At 41.3% G+C, this 21,375-nt stretch overlaps 1 long non-coding RNA gene across 3 annotated transcripts in view; it reads right to left on the bottom strand.

The window, feature by feature from the left end:
* Positions 1–1,521: 1,521 nt before the first annotated feature.
* LOC129526312 (uncharacterized) overlaps positions 1,522–21,375 on the bottom strand; it is a 71,594-nt gene continuing 51,740 nt past the window's right edge. For all 3 annotated transcript variants that reach the window (XR_010130557.1, XR_008670967.2, XR_008670969.2), the window contains one exon: positions 1,522–1,843. This is a non-coding gene — a long non-coding RNA (uncharacterized lncRNA). The remainder of the gene's footprint in view (positions 1,844–21,375) is intronic.

Here is a 21,375-nt window from a genome sequence, read left to right as displayed (position 1 = left end):
AACCTTCTTGTCCTTTGTTAACTATAAAATCCTCAGCTCTCCGGGGAAGTAGCCCTCCTTTGGTGGAACTCCCTGGAACATACGGTTCACTTGAGGGGCATTTACCAGTCAGCCCATATTCTCTGGGGAAGAACAGCAGGCAAAGTAATGCTGAGCTGATGGGCCTCTTAGGCCTGAGGAATTCAGGGATGACTACCTAGGTGGCTCAATGGCAGCAGAAGCTGTGGGAAATGGACAAATGGACAAAACTGGTGTGAGTTTTTAAGCAATACCCAACTTACCTTTCTTGGTGACATTTTACAACATGTGGCTTTTTTGCTTGATTTACAGCCACATCCAAATCACTGCTGAAGCAGCTCTTCTGCTTCCTACTCCTAAATGCTAAATACCTTGGCAAGTTTGGCACATTCTTTACCGATATTACTCATAGATCTTTTCACTAGAGACTTTGACATTTCTTAAGTAATGCCTGAGATGACAAATTAGCTTGGAGTCAATCTTCCCATCTATTTTTATGCAAAGTTTGTTTCCATTTGACTATAAATAGAAAAAAAAATGGGGAAAAAAGATAACTAGGAAAATTGATTTTTAAAATTCTCACATTAAACCAGGTTATAAATGGATGGAAAACTGGGCTTGAAGGTTGACATTGAGCAAGTTACTTAGTCTCTTGCTGTCTCAGTTGTATCATCTGTCAAAGAGTAAGATTGGATTCAATAATTAAATTGTCATTTTAGGATTGGCACAAGGAAAATGAAATTTCCTAGCAGCCTTACATTTTTTAAAATAAATTTTCTATTAAATTTTAACAAATATATAAAGAAAAGTGGCATATTGGCCAGGCACGGTGGCTCACACCTGTAATCCAAGCACTTCGGGAGGCTGAGGTGGGCAGATCACCTGAAGTCGGGAGTTTGATACCAGCCTGACCAACATGGAAAAACACTGTCTCTACTAAAAATACAAAATTAGCCTAGTGTGGTGGCACATTCCTGCAATCCCAGCTACTTGGGAGGCTGAGGCAGGAGAATTGCTTGAACCTGGGAGGTGAAGGTTGCAGTGAGCCGAGATCATGCCATTACACTCCAGCCTGGGCAACAAGAGTGAAACTCCATCTCAAAAAAAAAAAGAAAGAAAAATGGCATATTATGATGATCTCGCTTAATGAATTATCACAAAAAGAACTCAACCATCTAAGCACAACCTTGATGAAGAAATCAAGTATTACTAGCATCTCAAGCCTCTCTCATGGCCCATCGAGTCACCACCCTGCTCAGCCTTTTCCAAACATAAACACTCATCATTACTTCTAAAACCACAAATTAGTTTGCTTTTGAAATTTATAAAAATGAAATTATACCATATGTTTTTTAACGTCTGTAAGACATATATTGGTCTATAATTTGGCGCTAATCAAAATTCAGATTTATCAACATAGGTGACCAAGGTTTTGGGCCTTCGTGCTTAAGCCTTTATGTCATTCAGAATTACTCCATATGTGGGGAGGGAAGTTACTCTATGTATTTTGAGCTGAAAGATATTTAATGTACATAATTAGAGTTTCACATAACCATTGAAAGAGCTGGGGAAGCAAAGGTCAAGAAGGCCACTTTAGGAGACCTGGTGGTATAGTGATCACAGAGAAGCCACCACTGATGACATCGGCTGCCTGTCCACAGGAACCCGGAGCCAAAGGAAGCCCTCAGTGAAGATCTCAGCTCCCCAGCCAAACTGTTTCAAGAAAAAAACACCTTCTCCTTCTCTTCCACCTTTCAAATCTCATGTGAATTCTTCCTACTGGCAGCTTTAACCCAGAATCCGATTCAGGAAAACGTTGTGTGACCTAGGGAAAAAGAACACTGAGAAGGGCAATGAAGACACAGAGCTAAAAGCAGATAATGTGGCCAACACTTAGTTATAAACTAGCTGGTGGAAGCAAATTGACCTCTCTGCATTTCTAATCTTCTAGTCTCTCCTAAGTCTTCAGATCCATTTCCAATACAACTCCTATAGTGCCCTCCTTAGGGATACTTAAAAGCCTGCTTCTATGTTACTTCTTTCAAAACCAGTGAGTGACTTAGAAGGTCTTCTCTTTTATTGCAGATGCGTAGAGCAGCTTCTGAAGATCAGCAGGCCTGTGCAGCATCATCTGAGGGTCCCCAGAATTAAAGCAACATGAAACTCTTCATACTGAGCGTGGCCACTTCCCACTGACCATGACTCACAAATGGTGAGGCCACCTGACAGCGTTGAAGATAATTACTATTCATCCTCTTCTGCTAATAGAAACTATTTTCTCCCCTAATCTAGGTTTCCAATTTTAGAAGCTGCCCTGCCCTCATAAAAGAATTACCAGGAAGGTAGGAGGTTTGTTTGTTTGCTTTTCTGTGCATCTAAATACCCTGACAATCTAATCTCTGGAGAGTCTCAGTAACCAGGCAACACAAGTCATGCTCCAATTGTGCGGTCCTCAATCCACTTTTCCTGTGCTATTCCAGTTCAAAGTAAGAATACCAAAGCCAGAACTGCAGAAGAGAAATGTGGATCTTTATTACTACAAGCAGATAACGGGGTCTGCCCCCTCTTCTTATTGCTGAGTAGAAATTCTGAGGCAAGTGCTTTTAAAGAGACTAGAACAGCACATTTTACCTAAGAATAAGATTAAAGCTAGTAACCTGTTTTTCTTACAAAAAAAGAAAATGGAAGGAGATAGCTTTTGTCTGGTGATGTTTATTTTAACCCAGATGCTTCCTCCACTTGTAATTTGGCCTCATTTGTGTTTTCAGAAACATCACCAATTCAGATGGGTTTCTTGGGTAAGGACTTAATGGACAAGGTTAAACACAGCTGTTCTGGTGCCTGAAATCCTTAAGAGTCTAGCAGGACCGGAGCAAGTAAAATAAACTCAGAAAGAGCTGTTTGGATCAGTGTTTCTAGAGACAAAATGAGTATAAATGAGCATGGAGTCAACAGGCCTCCTGGGTCAAGGTCAGAGGCAACCTGGGGACACAGACACACTGCCTGTAGTACATTTGCTATGAGACAGCACAGAATTGGACATTCTGGCCTTTAATCATCAGGCTATCACAAGGAAAAGTGGTCCAGATTTAGTACTGTGTCAGCACTTTTTATAATAAATGCTTCATTTACTAGGAATTTAGCTATCGAGTTGCAGATGATAAAAATGACACTCAAATGCAAGGTCAAACAGCAAACATTTATAATTCCTGTCTATTAGCTAAAATACACAGTCCTAATTATCCAGATGAAAGCGGTAATTGTTTTCCCAAACAGTGCCTCAATCTCCAGTGATTTACAAAGCACTTTTACACACATCATCTCGTCACAGTGGTGTGTATGCCCTTGTTACACAGATGGATTGAACTGGAAATTGTTTCATTTGCCAGTTTTAAGTATCTTCCTTTTCCCTGTGGGTGGTTTCTGTAAGGCCTGATGGACATATTATCATCTGGATCTTCCAGGCAATGACACCTCTAAAGAGGCCGACGAACTAGAACTATCAGTTCTAACACCTTAGGCAAGAATCCCTCAATCTCTCTGGGTTTCAGCTTCTTCATGTGTATACCGTAGATATGTTGTCAAAATTGTGCTAATCTTCACCAACTAATAAGAAATGATAAGAATGAGATTTTGTGGATATGGGACTTTAATATACAGTGAGAGGAATATAAATCAGCATGACTTTTTGCTGGTGTTATGTAATAAAATTTAAAACGTATATACCATTTCATGCAGAAAATTTATATCCAAGAATCTATCCCAATGAGGTAGTTACATAAATATGCAAGTATACACAAGATGTTCATCACAATTAGAAACAACCAAAATGTCCACCAACATGAGACTAGTTCAAAAAGATACGAGGTATTCATACAAGAGACTTTATGCATACACTGAAAAGAATCATGTAATTCATATTGGTTGACTCAAATAGAAGCTCCATCACATATTTTCAAGACAAAAGGCATTACAAAGCAGTATGGTTGATATAATCCCATTTATGTGCAAATCAAATAAATTCCAGATTTCACTGTGGTTCAATTCAGCCCAGTGTCACATTCACAGAAACAACCCAGCAACAAAAAGGCATTACAGAGTAATTTCAGCCTTGGCTCTCCATTTTCAGAAAACATTAAAGAACCTACAATTTCTAACCCACAGCACCACATCTTAAAATAGCCTCTGTATCCCACCTTTTTCATCTTGTTCCCTAACTCTCACACTGTAATAGCTCCTGAAGGCTTTCTCCTCCCCAATACGCTTTTCTACTCTCAACCAAAGACATCACAATGATACCCAAACAGATCAGCCACTTCTCTTTTGTCCCTCTTCCTTCTTCCTTTGTTTTTTTTCTTCACTGATTACCATACTCCAAAAAATAAGGTGGAGAAAGAAGAAAATGCTAAGTGGACAAAATTTCCTTTCCAGAGAGTAGGAGAAAAAGAGATTGACTATGCATACACTACAATATCTTAACCTTGTAGCAAGCGCAAAATTATTTAAGTGATATCTACTGCATATATGCCTAGAAGTGTCTGCAAGGATGTTGACAAAATTCTTAAGAATAATTATCTCAGTTGGGATTTCCCTGTGAACTTTGCTTTTAACTTTATGTCTCTCCTTATACCTCTTTGAGTTACTCATGATGAACATGTTTTGTTTGTAATCAAAACCACGAAATAAACTCATGTCAACATGTAAAAAAAGAGGTTGTAATGATGCTCACAAGAAACAATAGACATGAAAAAATACACAATTTAAGTACAAAGTATAAGCATTTTAAATAAATATGATTGGACTGTCTCTTCCAGTTTCCAACATTAATAAGCTCCATTATTTTGGAATTATTTTAATTACTCCTACATGTTAGAGTTGGTTAATTTCTGAACAACAGTCAAATACTCCCCTGTGTTGCTTAATTTGTTGTTTTATTATCAATCAGCCCTGTTTAATTTGTGAGTCCACTGGGTTATGACTTGTACAGCATTTAATGATTTGTAAAGTAATGTTAAGTATTTTAAACTCATTGCAATCATTTTTATTCATGTGCTCTGGAAGCCATCATTTTGAGGGGGTCTCTTTGGAGAAGAAGGAGTTGGTGTATGTATATTTGTATACATTTCAATTTCTCCACATCCACACATCCCAGTACCTCTTTCTAAATATATGGCACTTATTTATTTTTATGATTCACGAGCCAGACAAATTTTCCTCAAAATCAAGGTACTTGCCTGTGCAGTTCCCAACATTCTGACTCATGAATCTCCTCTTAGCTGGGGAAATTCTGAAAAGAAGTTTGCAACACGTCGCCGTGGGGCCCAGTCACACGCCTGTTAATAACAACTACCAGGCGGCGAGTGCTCTTTGTTCCTGAGAAGTGAGCTTGTCAGTCAGACTCCCCACCCAGAAATCCCAAATGGTACCCTTGCTTATGGCTGGAAATTCCATCCTGGGAGTTTCAGAAAGCAGAATTTTCCCCTTAACTACTATATTTACACTTCAACATTTCTTCAACATTATAACTAAATACCTGAATCAGTTCTAGTCATGGACAACTTATCACAAGTCTCTTTGTGAGGAGAAAAGAAGAAATAACCGCTGTTCAAAAATCCTAAAAGACCCTGAAAAATTGGAAAAAGTGATTGGAATCAGGTTTTAGCAGGCTGGCTATAGAACAGAACCTTCAGAGCGGGGAAAGTACCCAAAGTAAGTGGAAAATGGCTATTTGGCCCCACAAGATGTAGGTGTCAGGAAGGGACTCTACACTTCAGTGATATTCTATAAATATTAAGTGACATTTTAATACATTTAGCAGGGTATATCTATTGGCTTTCTTTTTATTCTGGAGAAGCTTATCTTTTTGTCCTTCAAAGAGTCACTTGAGTATCCCTTAGTAATGTGAATAAGGGCGAGTAAGCCCCATTGAACTAGAACTGTAATCTGATGGGACCCCTTTACCTCCCATTTTTTAGTGTGACCTGGGAAATATTGCTTCACTTTCTAGTAGGAAGTAGATCAACCTGCCCAGAAACCTAGGCCCTTCTACTCCTGAAGGAAGAGCTTGGTGGGGTTATCACCTCCTGAGGGAAGCCTCCTCAGACTTCCCTCACTAGACGATTCTTCTTTTATGTAATTTTACCTTGTAGCACTCCATCATTGCCTTATCACAGTTTTGGCTTTGCATTTACATTGTTATTCTTCATTTAGTATTTCAATCCTACCCTAGGCTTTAAGCAACATTACAGCAGGCCTAAGGTTCTCTTTGTTTACTATTATATTCCTAATGTCTCACACAGTGTCTGACTCACATTAGAACTCAAAAAATCCAGTACCTGTTGAACAAATAAATGCATGAGTTGAGAAGATCTTTTTAGAATAATACCAATCAAGCTCCCAGGGACAGAGAGCATTAATGTTCAAATGACAGGTATCACCAAGGTAGAAAGACCTAAAGCCAGTAGACAGGCCCTAGATTTGAGTTAGAAACAGAAAATGAGGTGGTTGTTTAATTTCTACGATGTGGAAGACGCTAGAACTGGTCCTGACCCATTGTTTCTGGGAAGGCCTGTGCTAGCACCTGGCTGGGTATATAATGAAAAAACAAAACAAAACAAAACAAAACCCATGTCTATGGATGATAACAAGGGCCTCAGACTGTATTATGGTCTAAAGTGATCTTAACTGAGCAATGGACAGGAAGTGACCTTCCCTTTAAGGATTGCTCCGGTCAGGAAAAGACTCTGTCAAAGCAGAAGGTTTCACCCAGCCCCACTTCCATGTTCCTGGACAGCATGCAGTGTTTAGCAACAAAAGCAGGCAGAGTCAAATCAATACACAAATCATGCTTCACCTCCCTGCCTGCCTCTTCTGCTGGAGGGATCTAACAAATCACCTTACTCCATGTGGGGTGCTTCACATCCAGTGGGTGGTACCCCATGGACTCTCACCTACCTTCCATTCATTTTCACCTGAACCTACCCTACAGGAGATAGCACCTATGAAAGTCACCACATGAAGGAATTGACATCTTTATAACTTAAAGGTCAGTTGGTTTGAAGCCAGTGCCACCAAGTATAAGCCAGGCCACCCTCAAATGACAATTTGTAGCCTATATCCTGACACCATTAACTATTCTTGGAACAGAGAACTTCCATCTCTGTATTTCCAGCAAGCCCAACCTCTGCTAGGAGCTTTTTTCCATTCACCACCATTGTCCACCCACATGACTCAAAGCAAGACTGAATTTATCCCTTGCCAACACTTAATTGATGCCAGGATACAAGAGGGCAATGACATTAGAGCTGAAAGAAGGAGAGACTGAGTGTCTGGACTGTCTGTTTTTATAGCTACTTAAGGACTTGTGTACCACAACCTAGGAACTTCCAGTGCAAGTTACTCCCACCTAAAACTAGGTAGAGAAGCAGTCTTGTTATATAAAGACCAAATGATAATATATCATTAAGCTCAGTCTGCCTCTCACCAGTGTAACTTAGTTCTCAATCTTATCTGTTATCATCCAAAAACATAGATTGAATCTCATCACCCTTTGGTTAAAATTCTCCAGGTAATTCTCATTACCTACAGCAGGGGTCCCCAACCCCCGGATGGTGGACTCATACCAGTCCCTGGCCTATTAGGAAACAGGCCTCACAGCAGGAGGTAAATGGCGGGCCAGTGAGCATCACCACCTGTGCTTTTCCTCCTGTTAGAGCAGTGGCGGCATTAGATTCTCATAGGAGCATGAGCCCTATTGTGAACTGCGCATGTGAGGGATCTAGGTTGCATGGTCCTTATGGGAATCTAACTAATGCCTGATGATCTGAGGTGGAACAGTTTCATCCTGAAACATCCCCCCTACTCCATCATGCCCCCACCCCTGCTTCATACATCCTTGAATTTGTATTAACTGCACAAGTTTTTAAAATTTCTTCTTAGATATTTTAAGTATAAAATAATATGTACTCAAAAATTCAAACAGTATAAACAGTACAAAGAAAAAATATTATGTTCCCCTATTCTATCTCCACATCAGAGGTAAACTGTTAATGTTTTGGTATGTGGCCCTTCAGATCTTCTTCTGTATATAAACTTGTATGTATTGGAGTTTCATCATAACTTGGCAAACCAACTAATGTAAACACGTAAAAAACACATAGAAACAGATGAAAGGACATATTAATACAAAGAGAAAGCAATATATGTCTTCCTTAGTAAACTATGTGCTTCTTTAATAAAAGAAGCATGCCTTGCTACTTGGTAAATCCCAGGGCCTATTAAAATTACAGTATACGAGCTCATTAAATGTTATATAAACAAAAAAAGGAAAGAAAAACATTCCGTTAGTAAAGATCGATCTTTTCTTAGTTTTAATGTGCACCTGAAAAATATGCATTTTATGTGCCCATTGATACAGGGGACATTTGTCAAGCATCTGCTGAATGCTAGACATTGTGGCCTCTATGGCCATGAATGGGGGCAGGTAGATACATAATGATGACAAATAGAGGTAAGGGCCACAAGAACATCAAAAAGGAATTCCCACAGGCAATCAGAGGTAGCTAGAGAACATTTCTAGAGGGCAATGTAAGCTTAGTATCAGTGACCTGCCAGTCAGCTTTGAGGTGGGGGTACAGACGAGACTTGATTAGTAGTACATAGTGATTTTCATGGCCAATTTCAGGTAATCGATATAGTTAAGAATCTGTTCTCTTAAGCCAATACAAGACTTCTCCAGCACACCATTGAATGAGGGGATGCCAGCCAGCATTTTGGAAACCCCCTTTCTCCTTCTGTCACCATGACCTTCCAGTGCCATATCATTTCAGCTACTGCATCATTTCCCCTCCCATGCACTCTGTAAGTGAAACAGGGTGTTCTTTGGGATGTCTGGGTGAATGGAGACTGGGAGCAGTAGAGAATTACTTCTAGACCTGATTCAGCTTATGGAAAACAGCCCTCTCCAGGGGCATATGCTTTATGTCTATCTTACTGGCCCTCAAGGTGTCCATTCCCCCCTCTTTTCCCTTTTACATGGCTTGAGCTGATGAGTTCTTCACCAATACTTCCAACCCAGTTTTGTTGAATGAGCCAGAAATCTCTCAGAAAGACAAAGAAAGCCAGTGGCGATTGCATATTGTAAGTAGAGTTCGACTCTAACCAAGTTCACATCCCCTGAGACTTCAACCTGTGTATTTAGATATCAGATTTACAGTGGAATACATGGCCTGGAGTCTGACAGATGAGTCAGAATGTATTTTAAGAGGTATTGGACACATCTTAAGATTATATTTTTCTTTGAAGTCAGGAACAAAGTGTACCAGCTATGCCATGAGAAGTTATCATTTCAAGATCCTGTTTTGAGAAATCATATAGTATAAGTTTCTAGAAGACAGACTTTACAAGAATTAGTCCATATGAGCCCAAAATGTTTTCAGTAGGATTATTTGGGTTTGAGCTCTGCCATTTATCACAAATCTTGAAAAATACAAACAACCAACAAAAAAACTCATATCCACCTCTTTGGGGTTCGAAATGTGTTTTTCCAAGTAGGGCATTTTACACTCAAAATATACCGTGAAAACTAGTAAGTCAAAAGAGATCCCTTGGAGAATTAAATCATGCCTTCGAGGATAAAAACAAAGAGTGGGGAATTGTGGAGACAAAATTTAATCCAACCCAGTTAAAGTCAATGAAACAATATTTTTTGTTGTTTAAATTAAGAATATCAATGCACTATCCCTGAAAATTAGCAGTACATTTATTCTACTTTTTCTCTGGAAGATTTCAGACATAGGGAATTATTAAAGTAATTACTGACACGGAAAAGAAAGCAATGTTTTAAGATGAAGTTTAATGCATCAAAAACCAAAGACTGAAGCAGGAAAGAACTCAGAACAAGAAACAGACCCAAGCAACAGATGAAGGCTGGGCTGGATAACCTTTCACACGACATTCCCAGCCAGGGCCAGCTTCATGAACATGCCACCTGTGCAGTCTCACAGGGCCTCATGCTCACAAGGGCCCCGTAACACTCTGTGGTTGTCGTTTCGAAATTCTCCATTTTATCTTGGAATTTGTGTTTTTAAAATGAAGTCTAATTAGGCAATGGAGCACGTGCTGGTTTCTTGGAGCCTTAGTCCACAGGAGGGCCTATCTCCTGCCACTTCCCTGGGGAGGATTCTCAGCCACCCGCTCTTCCACTCCCTGGTGCCTAAGGCCATGCCCAGCCTCCCCTTCCTGACCCTTCCCAGACATGGCTGCTGCCCTCTGGCCCCTGCTAAAGCCTGGGCACAGGAAGGATCTGAGTAGAACTAGTGTGTCTGGGCCAGGATGTGGTGGTGGCTAATCCCATCCTAGGCTGGCAGCATCACCATGCATTAAGAAGATGACTTGCATCTTACATTTCATAGGATGAACTGTATGTGTAGGATATACCAACCTCAGTAATTTCCAGAAAGGGTCCTTGGCAGTCTCTTTCTTTCACTCAATCAATATCTATTATGTGCTGGACACAATGCTAAGCCACTCAGCATACATTTTGAAAGGGAGCTTAGGGTCTGATAGAAGAAAATGGAAAAGGAGAGGGAGAAATAATGTCAACACAGTGTTACAGTTGAGGAATAGGAAAGATACAGTGCTGTCTCAGAGAAGAAAGTGATCCACCCTAGGGACTTAGAGAAAGGTCAGAGAATGAACCTTGGTGGTGAAGGATAAGTGGTAGTTTGCCAGGCATGGGCATGGTGGTGGTGGAGTGGGGACAACTCAGGCAGAGAGGGCAGTAAGCACAAAGACATGTCAGGAAAATCAGAAACACATGTTTGGAGAACTTTCTAGGAACATGCACTATTTTTCATAATGACTGAGAAGAGACAGAAAAAGGAAGGGAAGGGAAGGAAGGAGGAAGGAGAGGGAGAGGGAGGGAGAAAGAGACAAGGAGAGGGAGAGAAAGAAAGAAAGAGAGGGAGGGAGGGAGAGGTAGGGACGGAGGGAGGAAGGAAGAAAGGAAGGAAGGAAGAAAAGAGGGAGGGAAAGGAGCGGGAGGGAGGGAAGGGAGGGGGAGAGGGGAGAGAGGGAGGAAGGAAGGAAGGAGAGAAAGAAAGGAAAGAGAGAGGGGGAGGGAGGGAGAAAGGGATGAAGGAAGGAAGGAAGGAGGGAAGGGAGGAGGAGGGAGGGAGGAAGGAAGGAAGGGAGGGAGGGAAAGACAGAGAGGAAGGAAGGGAGGGAGGGAAAGACAGAGAGGGAGGGAGGGATGGAGAGAGGAAGGAAGGAAGGAAGGGAAGAAGAGAAAGAAAGAGAAGGAAAGAAAGAGCGAGAGAGAGGGAAGGGAGGGGGAGGGAGGGAGGAAGGAAGGAAGGGAGGGAGGGAGGGAAGGGAAGGGAGAGAAAGAGAGAGAGGGAGGAAGGGAGGGAGGAAGGAAGGAAGAAAGAAGGAAGGAAGAAAAGAGAAAGAAAGAGAAAGAAAGGATGGAAGAGAGAGAGAAAGAGAGAGGGAGGGAGTGAGGAAGGAAGGAAGGGAGGGAGGGAGGAAAAAAAGAAAGAAAAATAAGAGGGGAGAGAAGGAGGAAGGAGGGAAAAAAAGGAAGGAAAGGATACAAAAGGAATCAGGGTTGCTACTGCTCTGGAGTTTGAGTGTGGAATTAGGATCCAAGAGACAATCAGAAGCTATATTTTAAAATGGAAAGCTAGTGTACAGATTTTGGGAGAAGCTGGATGGAAAACTTCACTTTTACAAAGTGAAGTTACAAATGCTTAAGGCTCTCCAGAATCTCTCTGAGGTCTTCAGGATAAAATCTAAACTCCTTTGGTGAGGTGCGTATCTGTTTTTGGTTTGGTTTGCCTTCAGTTTATTTGGGGTTGTTTGTTGTCTTGCTGTTCTAGCTTCTTCTCCTCCTCCCTAACTTTTTGAAAAGTTGCCATTCTCCATTGTGCATAGGTTTGGTGGGGTAAAGTCCAAGAATGAAACTGTTACTGTACTATATTTTCTAGTTCCAATTTCTTGGCATTTTAGAGCTCTGTTGGTTTCTGACCATTGCCAAGCCCTTGTTCTCAAGCCTATGATCAGACACATGAGAAGCATGATGTTCTACTAATAACCTTTTATGGACAGATAAACCCAGTCCATTTCAGTGGCTTCCAGTCATTTTGACCATTTGACCATGTGTATTAATTTTAAATTGCTGCCATAACAAATTATGCCACATGCTTGGCAGCTTTAACAATACTTATCTTCACAGTTCTGAAGGTTGGACATCCAACACAGGTCTTATCAGGCTAATATCAAGGTGTTGGCAGGACTGTTTTTTTTCTGGAGACTGGAGGGGGAGAATCCATTTCTCTGCCTTTTCCAGCTTCTAGAGGCTGCCGTTGTTCCTCAGCTCATGGCCCCCTTCCTCTATTTTCAAAGCCAGCATTGGTGGGCTGAGTCCTTCTCATCCTGCTGCCTCTCTAGTTCTCTGTAGTTTTAATAAAGGTTTTGCTCTTTATGCAAATTATAAAGATTCCAGATTATACCCACCTGGAAAATCCAGGATCATTTCCTCCTTTCAAGGTCTTAGATACATCTGCAAAGCCCTTTTAGCAATTTAAGGTAATATATTTGCAGATTTCTAGGTTTAAGTCTAGGACATCTTTGGAAGCCAGATCGTTCACTACATGAGGTGATCGAGCTTTGCATCATGATTGTAGGATGGTGACGTAGGACAGCTCTGAATCATGCTGTCCACTGATGTGATGCCCTGAGAAGAGCAGAGCATCGTGTCTTCAGCATTGCAGCCGAGGATGCATGGCCTGGGTCTGGGCATGGGGGTCTGGACAGACCCAGGCTTAGAGGGAAATTATGCAGAATTAAAGACAAAGTACAGAAGTTAACACATCAAGGCCATGGAAGATGGGGAAAGAATGAGGAGCTCTTTTGGATAGAAAGTAACTGAAGGGATGACAACTAGATGCAGTACCTGATTCTGGAGTGTGGCCTGGGTTCAGAAAGGGAAAAGAGACATTACAGAGACTGCTGAGGAAACTTATATGGGGTCTGTAGATTGGAGGGTAGTGTAAGATCATTGTTAATTTCTCAATTGGGAAGGTTGACTGGTAGAAATGTAGGAAGTGTCCTTGTGTGGGGGTGGGGGGAAAGTACACAAAGGAGGATGTAAAGATGATGGGGCACTATGTTTGCAACTTTTTGTCAAAAATGATTCAGAAAAATACTAATGGTGATGGAGATTGTACACACACACACAGAGAGAGAGAGAGAGAGAGAAATGGAGAGGATGAAGAAGTAAATGTGGTAAAATGTTAATATAGGGAAATCTGTGTGAAAGGGATATGGTGTTCTTTAAATTTGAAATTATTTCAAACTGAATTATAAAAAATGATGTATAAGGTTTATGTTTATTGAAATAGAAATATGTCCGTGATTTAATTATGTAGAGTATTCCTTATATTTATATGTTAAAAGAACTAATGGCCAGAGAATTATAGGTAATTATTAACATTTTCCTTTTACTTCTTCAATTACTAGAGATTTTTATGAGCTTTTAAAAATTTTCCTAATCAAAGGAAAATAAAATATATTTCCATTTTGCAGTCAATCTTTTAAAAACTTCACAATTACAACTTCTTATTTGCAAAGCTTTTCAAGTCTCTTTGTTTTCACAAATGGCAGGAGTGAAATTACAGTATGCCTACAAATAAACGCATGCATATAAGCAACTCATACTTAGGAAAGACACAGACACATAGACGTAAAATCATCACTTTTTCTAAAGTATACATTTCGATAAGTTCTAAGCAGTGACCTAAAGTTGTCATTAAATGCCCTCAATTACCTAATTATAAGTACTCAATTACATTAATAGTCCTAAGTCTTGTAAGCCAGCAGCTCAGAAAATTAAAATTAAATCGAGTGACATTTACATAATACTTTACAGTTAATAAGATTATTTCATTAAATCTTCAGAATCTTGTATTATTATTACACAAAAATCCATTTGTGCCCCAGCCCAGACCTCTCTGCATCATGAGACAGGAGCCAGCAAAGGCCTTTTCTCTTTGATGTGGGTCATGAGAGTATAGGAGCAATCAAACAAAACAAAAGTGGGAACAGTGGGAATGTAATGAGACACTGTTTCTTTGAGACAGGGTCCTGCTCTGCTGCCTAGGCTAGAGTGCGGTGGTGTGATCACAGCTCACTACAGCCTTGAACTCTTGGGCTCAAACAATCCTCCTGCCTTAGCCTCCCAAGTAGCTGAGACCAAGGTGCATACTGCCACACCCAGTTAATTTTTTAAAGCTTTTGTGGAGATGGGGTCTCACTATGTTGCCCAGGCTGGTCTCAAGCGATCCTCCTGCCTCAGCATCCCAAAGTGTTGAGATTATAGGCAGGAGCCTCTGCACTCAGCCAACTAGCTACTTTTTAAAGCTGGCTCTTCTAACTTCTCACCCTGAACCACTGATGCAGGCAGTCAGCTTGCAGTCATGATTAGGGCCTGGTCTGCTTTCCAAATCTACATCAGTGAGAGAGAGGGGGCTCTGCTCAGAGAGCTGCAGGCATCAGTGTTCACCATCAAGCTCTTTATTCATTAATCCCAAGAAAGAGGCCTGAAACCTATGGATATGGGGAAGTAAGATGTTACATAAAGAGAAGGGAACATACATCTAAGCAAATGAATGATTAAAGCTATTTTTCCCAAATCAAAAATCATTCATAGATCAATACCTTCATTTATTGGGTAAAGGTCAACCTCATTAACAATGAAGCCCATGCCTCTGGAATTCTAGCTGTGGAAACCGGAGCTGTGCAGCTAGTGCCTAATTTTGCAGGTATCTCATCTGGTGAGTTACAGATCAGCACAGTTTGCAAAAGGAATTTTGTCTTTTGCATATCTCGCTTCTCTCTCACTTTTGAGTGGCTTTTAGCAGATTACTCCCCACAGCTTTGCTGTTCACAATGTAATTTTTCAACTGTGACAGATTTGCACCATTCTGTTGGAATATAGTCTTCTTAGTTCTTTGTTGGGAATCTGTGGTGTCACCAAAGGGGAAGGGAAGGGAGATTCCACAACATTTGAAGATAGTGGTGAGGAAAAAAAAAATCGTTTCTGGATTATACACTAGAGTCCAGCCCATTCACTAAACCAATTCCCCCCGTTGTAACTTGGACGGAGATAGAGCTGGACGGTGTGAAACTGCTCTTTGTCAGAAAGGCAGAAAGACAGACATGGAGGAAGGGAGGTGAATATTCAGGAAAGAGCAGGCAGGAGGCAAAAAGACCAAGCACCAGAGAGAAAAAAAGAGAGGCAACCAAGATTCCCGAGAGAGACATAAGGGAAGAAACACATTTATTCATAAGATTTAATAAGGAACTGTCTTCTAGGTACGCATGTGAAATCACCTTTTTTTAATCCCTCCTCTATTCCCCTATCAAAAATCCTCAACCAACACCAAATTGTTTACTAATGGCCTTATGCAAATGGTTGTTTTTGAGAAGAAGATAGCAAACATAATAAACCAGGCTATATAATTTTTAATGGAAATTCAGTTCCTTCCCATGCCAACAACAATAACAAAAAAGATTGGACAATTGTCTCATTCAAATATTGGTTTGAGAGAGTACTAAATTGTTGGCCTCCCTCAAAGTGTCCATCTGGGCCTGAGAATAGAGCGTTCCTAGGTTATCTGACATTGTTTATGTTGTTACACGGCCTCAGAGAATCACTGCAAAGGTTTTCCTGGCCCAGTGCTGCACAGCCCAGAAAGGCCACAGTCAGCCTGCATGCTTCTATTTCACATGCAGACTGCAATGGACCACAGGGAGGAGCTGTAAGAGACGCATACCACTCTGTGCCACCGGCAGGAAGAGGACGCCTCCCCTACCACTGCCACTCCTGCCTCTCAGGCTTTTGCCATTTCTCCACATATACCCACATGGTCACTCTTCCCACCATGGGAACCCATCGTCATGTTGGGAAATGTTCCTACTACGGCCATTATGAGGTTCTTCCTTCCCCATCTGTCTCCCTCTCACAGTTTCTTTCCTGCTTCCATTGTAACTATAAATATTTCCAGACTCCAGAAGTCTGAAGAACCACTCGCCCTGCTTCTCAGGCTGGCATGATACTGTTGGTGAATTTCTACTTTCCAGTTCCATTCTATGCCTTGCCTGGTATTCTGCCACTTCCCCTTTGTGATGGTTGTTACTTTTATGTGTAAATATGGCTGGGCCACGATGCCCAGATACTCAAACGTTCTTCTGAATATTCCTGAGAAGGTGTTTGGGATGAGATGAACATTTAAGTCAGTAGACTTTGAGTAAAGCAGAGTGCCCTCCATAATGTGAGTGGGCCTCATAGTTGAAGGCCTTAATAGATCAAAGGTGGACATCCTTCAGGGAGATAGGATTCTGCCAGCAGACGGCCTTCAGACTGTAACTGCAGCTCTTACCTGAGTTTCCAGTCAGCTGGCCTATCCTGAAGATTTTGGATTTACCAGGCCTGCGCAATCACATGACCTAACTCCCTAAAATAAATCTCTGTCTCTGTCTCTGTCTCTGAATATACACACATCTTGTTGGCTGTTTCTCTGGAGAATTTTGACTCATGCACCCTTTGTGCAGAGTAAACCAGGAGTGTCCTCATTAACATGTGGCACTTGTACCCCACTGCCCCCAAGGCTCTTCAACAGGCTTACCTCAAACTTCACACACAGCAGATTAGGCATTGGGCAGAGGGTGGGGAAGGGGCTAAGAGGACCTTTGCTACATGAATGTAAACAAGTATTTTATTCACTGTGGGAAGATGCGGTCTGAGGCATTAGCATCCCATTTAATGAGATAAAGCAAAGGAACCAATCCCTTCTGAAATAGTTGCTTACCCAAATAAGAGTTAACAGAAAAATATAATATTAATCTTTGTTCATTATTCACTGGATTCTCTTGATTTTCAGATATCCCCTTGGATTAAATGTTTTCTTATTTTTTGGTTGTTTAGGTTGGGCATTAATTAATCAACCTGCTTTTCACCAATTCTCACAAAATCTCTCATGTAGTTGACGCCTGTGGGACTTTTTACCTAGTACCCTTCTATCAGTCATTGGAGACCCGTGAAGAAAATTTTCTCTTCCCCTCTTATCCACTTCCATGGTACTGTAGGGTTCACCCTATGAGCCCAGTGCCACCTCCTCAGCACAAATGACTCCCAGGAGGAAGACCCTAACTCCAGCAGACCAACAAGCTTCTTATCTCGCAGTTCTGGACTTGGAATAAGAGAATCACATTCTGTCCCCTTCTACGTAGCTAAAGCTCTGAGAAATTTCAGCAGCCACATTTCCTGTCATGGGATAAAGCTGATCAAAACTGAATGCAGGGAGTTAGAGAGGATTTTCAAGAACCTAATTCCCATTGCTCTGGAGGCCCAGCCATCTTTCTGACCTTAGTTTCCATGAGGCATGTTTCTATCCTCACAATAAATACCCTGCTTCATTATGGTAATCCAAGTTGGGTTTCTGTCATTTGCAATCAAAGGAGTGCTAAGCAATATGTGTGGAAAAGAATGGCATCCGTGAAACCAGCGTTCTGTCCTGGTCTCAAAGCAGCTTGAGTCACGTTATCTCAGACAAGTAGAAACCTGCCCTCGGCCCAAGGGAGTGCCACCTTCAAGCCACTTCACAGGTGCTTTGTGTGATGGAGTCCTCCAGAGGGTTATGGGTTCTTGCCAGCATTCTGGGGCTGAGTGGGAAAGGGGGCCATGGTGGGGGTGGGGAGGGATGCAAAGCTGGCTTCTTATCCACCATCAAGAAAAAGATTTTTGGCTGGGCGCAGTGGCTCACGCCTGTAATCCCAGCATTTTGGGATTGCCGAATGCAAGATTTGCCGAGGCGGGCAAATCACCTGAGGTCAGGAGTTCAAGACCAGCTTGGCCAACATGGCGAAACCCCATCTCTACTAAAAATACAAAAAATTAGCCAGGTGTGATGGTGGCAGTCACCTGTAGTCCCAGCTACTCAGGAGGCTGAGGCAGGAGAATCGCTTGAACCCGGGAGGCAAAGGCAGAGGTTGCAGTGAGCCAAGATCACGCCACTGCACTCCAGCCTGGGCGACACAGTGAGACTCTGTCTCAGAAAAAAAAAAAAAAAAAGAGTTTTCTTCAACTCTCCTAGGAAGACATTTACATATATCATCTCCTACAGAGGTCTCATCATCTTAAACACCTGCCTGATATGTAGGCTTTCAGAGTCAATACTGCTGAAATTAACTTTGAAATATTTAAATATTTAACAATTTAAAATACTTAAAATATTTGGAAGAATTTTAGAGGATAAAAAAGGAAGGAAAAGGGAAATCAGGAAATGCTCAAGTGTTGATAGTCTCTCCCACTACTTCTTGCCTTCTCTCTAGACTTACTTTGGAGAGGAGGTAGAGGGACATCTAGAATTTTTTTCTGAGTTCCTACTTTATCTAGACAGAAATATCAGTTTTCCTGCTGTCTTAATCAGTTTAGGCTGCTGTAATAAATATATCATAGACTGGGTGACTTAAATGACAAACATTTATTTCTCACAGTTCTGGAGACTAGGAAGTTCAAGATCAGGGTGCCCGCACATCCAGTGTTTGTTGGGGGCTCACTTCCTGGTCTGCAGAGGGTCATCTTTTTATTGTACCTTCACACAGCAAAGAACAGAAAGAGAGCTCTCTGGGGTCCCTTTTATAAGTCACTAATCCCATTCATGAAGTTTCTACCCTCATGACCTACTTACCTCCCAAAGACCTCATCTAATAACACCATCACATTGGAGGTTGGGATTTCAACATATGACTTTTAGGGGAACATGAACATTAAGTCCATAAAATTTCTTTTGTTAGCTTTTCCTTCAAGAGGAACTTTTACGCACTTAAGGTATTCAGAAGGTAAAACAACCTTCTTACTCAACTTCCCATTTCAACTCATGTTCCCTTCACCCATTCTTCACATAGCAACCAAAAGGCTATTTTTAAGATATAAAATCAGAACACTAAGTCCCTTCTGTAAAATATTGCATTTGTTTCCCACCATATTTAGAATCAAAACCAAATTTCTAACCATGATTCCCAGAGCCCAGTATGATCTGAGTCTCTATATGTCCCTAGTCCTAAAGGATGTCATCCTTTTCTTCACTTAGTCTCTTCCAGCCACCCTAGCTTTTCTCAGCCCCTGGAAAGCACCTGGTCCAAAAATTATTATTCTAAACCAGACAAATTGTGCTTACGGGGAAGCATCTGACAAAACTCAGGTCTTAGCGAACCCTGTGGAAAAGACTGCAATTCCAGTCAATAAGGAAAGTTCTACCCTGGGAGACAGAGACTTTTATGGCAGCAGATGCATATCTGTTATTCAACTGTCAATATACGGCAAAACTGAGGGAGCAACTGCCTAATTTTCCCCCTGTTCTGAGTGTCATGGGATCTCATTCATCACTCGAGTGAGACTAGAAAACTAACACCAGGCTCCTGGCAGTAAACAGAGTGTCATGGTTAATAACAGAAGTTAGGCCGGGCACAGTGGCTCACGCCTGTAATCCCAGCACTTTCGGAGGCCAAGGCAGGCAAATCACAAAGTCAGGAGATCGAGACCATCCAGGCTAACACGGTGAAACCCCGTCTGTACTAAAAATACAAAAAAAATAGCTGGGCGTGGTGGCAGGCGCCTGTAGTCCCAGCTACTCGGGAGGCTGAGGCAGGAGAATGGCGTGAACCCAGGAGGTGGAGCTTGCAGTGAGCCAATATCACGCCACTGCACTCAAGCCTGGGTGACAGAGCGAGACACCGTCTCAAAAACAAAACAAAACAAAACAACAACAACAAAACAAAAGTTTGATGTAGACGAAACTGGGTTTGAAACCTGACTTTCCCACTTCGTGGCTGTATTCCTTAAGCAAGTCACTTAATTTTTCCAAGCCTCAATTTTCTGCACTTTATAATGTGTTAATAATTTGACTTTGTGAAATTTAAATTAGAAAAAAGTATATAAAGCCCTTTCTTGAAGCAAGCATTTAGGCATTGCTAAATTCTGAGTGGTAACTAAACAGAACTGTAGTCTTGGCTTTTATATTTGCTTGCATACTCTTTATAAGTGCAGAAGCTAAAAGATTGGTTAAGTAGGGAAAGAGACAGCAAAGCAGTCAACTTCTTGTTGGTTGTGATTGTGCTAGACTTTGCCTGCAGCCTTTACAATACCTGGCGCAGTGCTGAGTACATGGTGAGGCAAGGTTACTCAAGTGAAGCATATAATCTCCTGCATCAGAAACACCTGTCATAATGCACATTCCTGAGCACTGCCTAAGAATTCTTAGCCAGAGTCCCTGGGGTTGAGGACAAGGATAGACATTTTAAACAAATCCTCTAGATGATTCTCTATACACATATAAATTGAGAATATGTAGCTGAGTCTCAAAACAAAACTGATGGGTTGATTGAGCAAAAAAAAAAAAAAAAAAAAAAAAAAAAAAAAAAAAAAATTACAACTCTGGTCCCAGATGCAAACAATCTCCATCTAGCTTTGCATCTTTTAAAAAATGCTTTCTTCCAAACATAAGTAATATATTAGAATTTTTATGAAAGGAAATGCAGTGAACAAAAGGTCAAGAGTTGCTGGGATATTTATTTCAAAGCCTTAGAGACTATCTCTTTGACATTTCAAAGGTCCTCAATGGGCCTGTAAATTAAATGTGTATGTCCCCATGTTCATGAAAATCCCTTCTTCTAGAGAGCTTCCTCCCACAGAGCAGGTTCTATCAGGTAGAGGCTTATAACTTATTGATAATATTAATGTAGCACCCTGAGTTAGCATGAAAGCACTCTTACCACCCTGCATTTGTGTAATAAAGCGCCTGGCCCCCTTTTTGATGTTTGATTGCTGATAGCTTTCAATATACATAATTCCCCTTCTCCTTTTGTCCCATATATTAGTAAGCTGATAAAAAAGCCTGGGTGCTCCCTCCCTTGGCACCCATGGGAAGTTCAAATCAGCACATGTGAGGGAACCCCTCACCCCAGCCCTGTGCCCTAATTGTCATAAAACTCCAAGCCAGTAACCTCTCCCTGCTCTCTCAATCCATTTTTGGAACTTCTTGGGAGTTTGCTGTGATTTCCCTAGAAAGCCTAACCATGAGAGTAGTGCGTGTGTGTATGTGTGTGTGTGTGTGTGTGTGTGTGTGTGTGTGACATCATCAGTCTAGACATAGGAACTAAATTTTTTGGAGGAGGGGGAGTCTATCCAGTGTCCATAAAGTGACCTAAACCATCTGAAAAATGAAAGTAGCCTTTTCATCCATCTCGGTAGTTTCTCTGTCCAGTCTGCACACAGCTGAAAGTGTCATTTCCACA

Source organism: Gorilla gorilla, chromosome 14, assembly GCF_029281585.2.
Source record: "Gorilla gorilla gorilla isolate KB3781 chromosome 14, NHGRI_mGorGor1-v2.1_pri, whole genome shotgun sequence".
NCBI lineage: Eukaryota > Metazoa > Chordata > Mammalia > Primates > Hominidae > Gorilla > Gorilla gorilla.
Note: the sequence above shows the minus strand (reverse complement) of the source record. Positions and strands in the feature narration are given on the sequence as shown.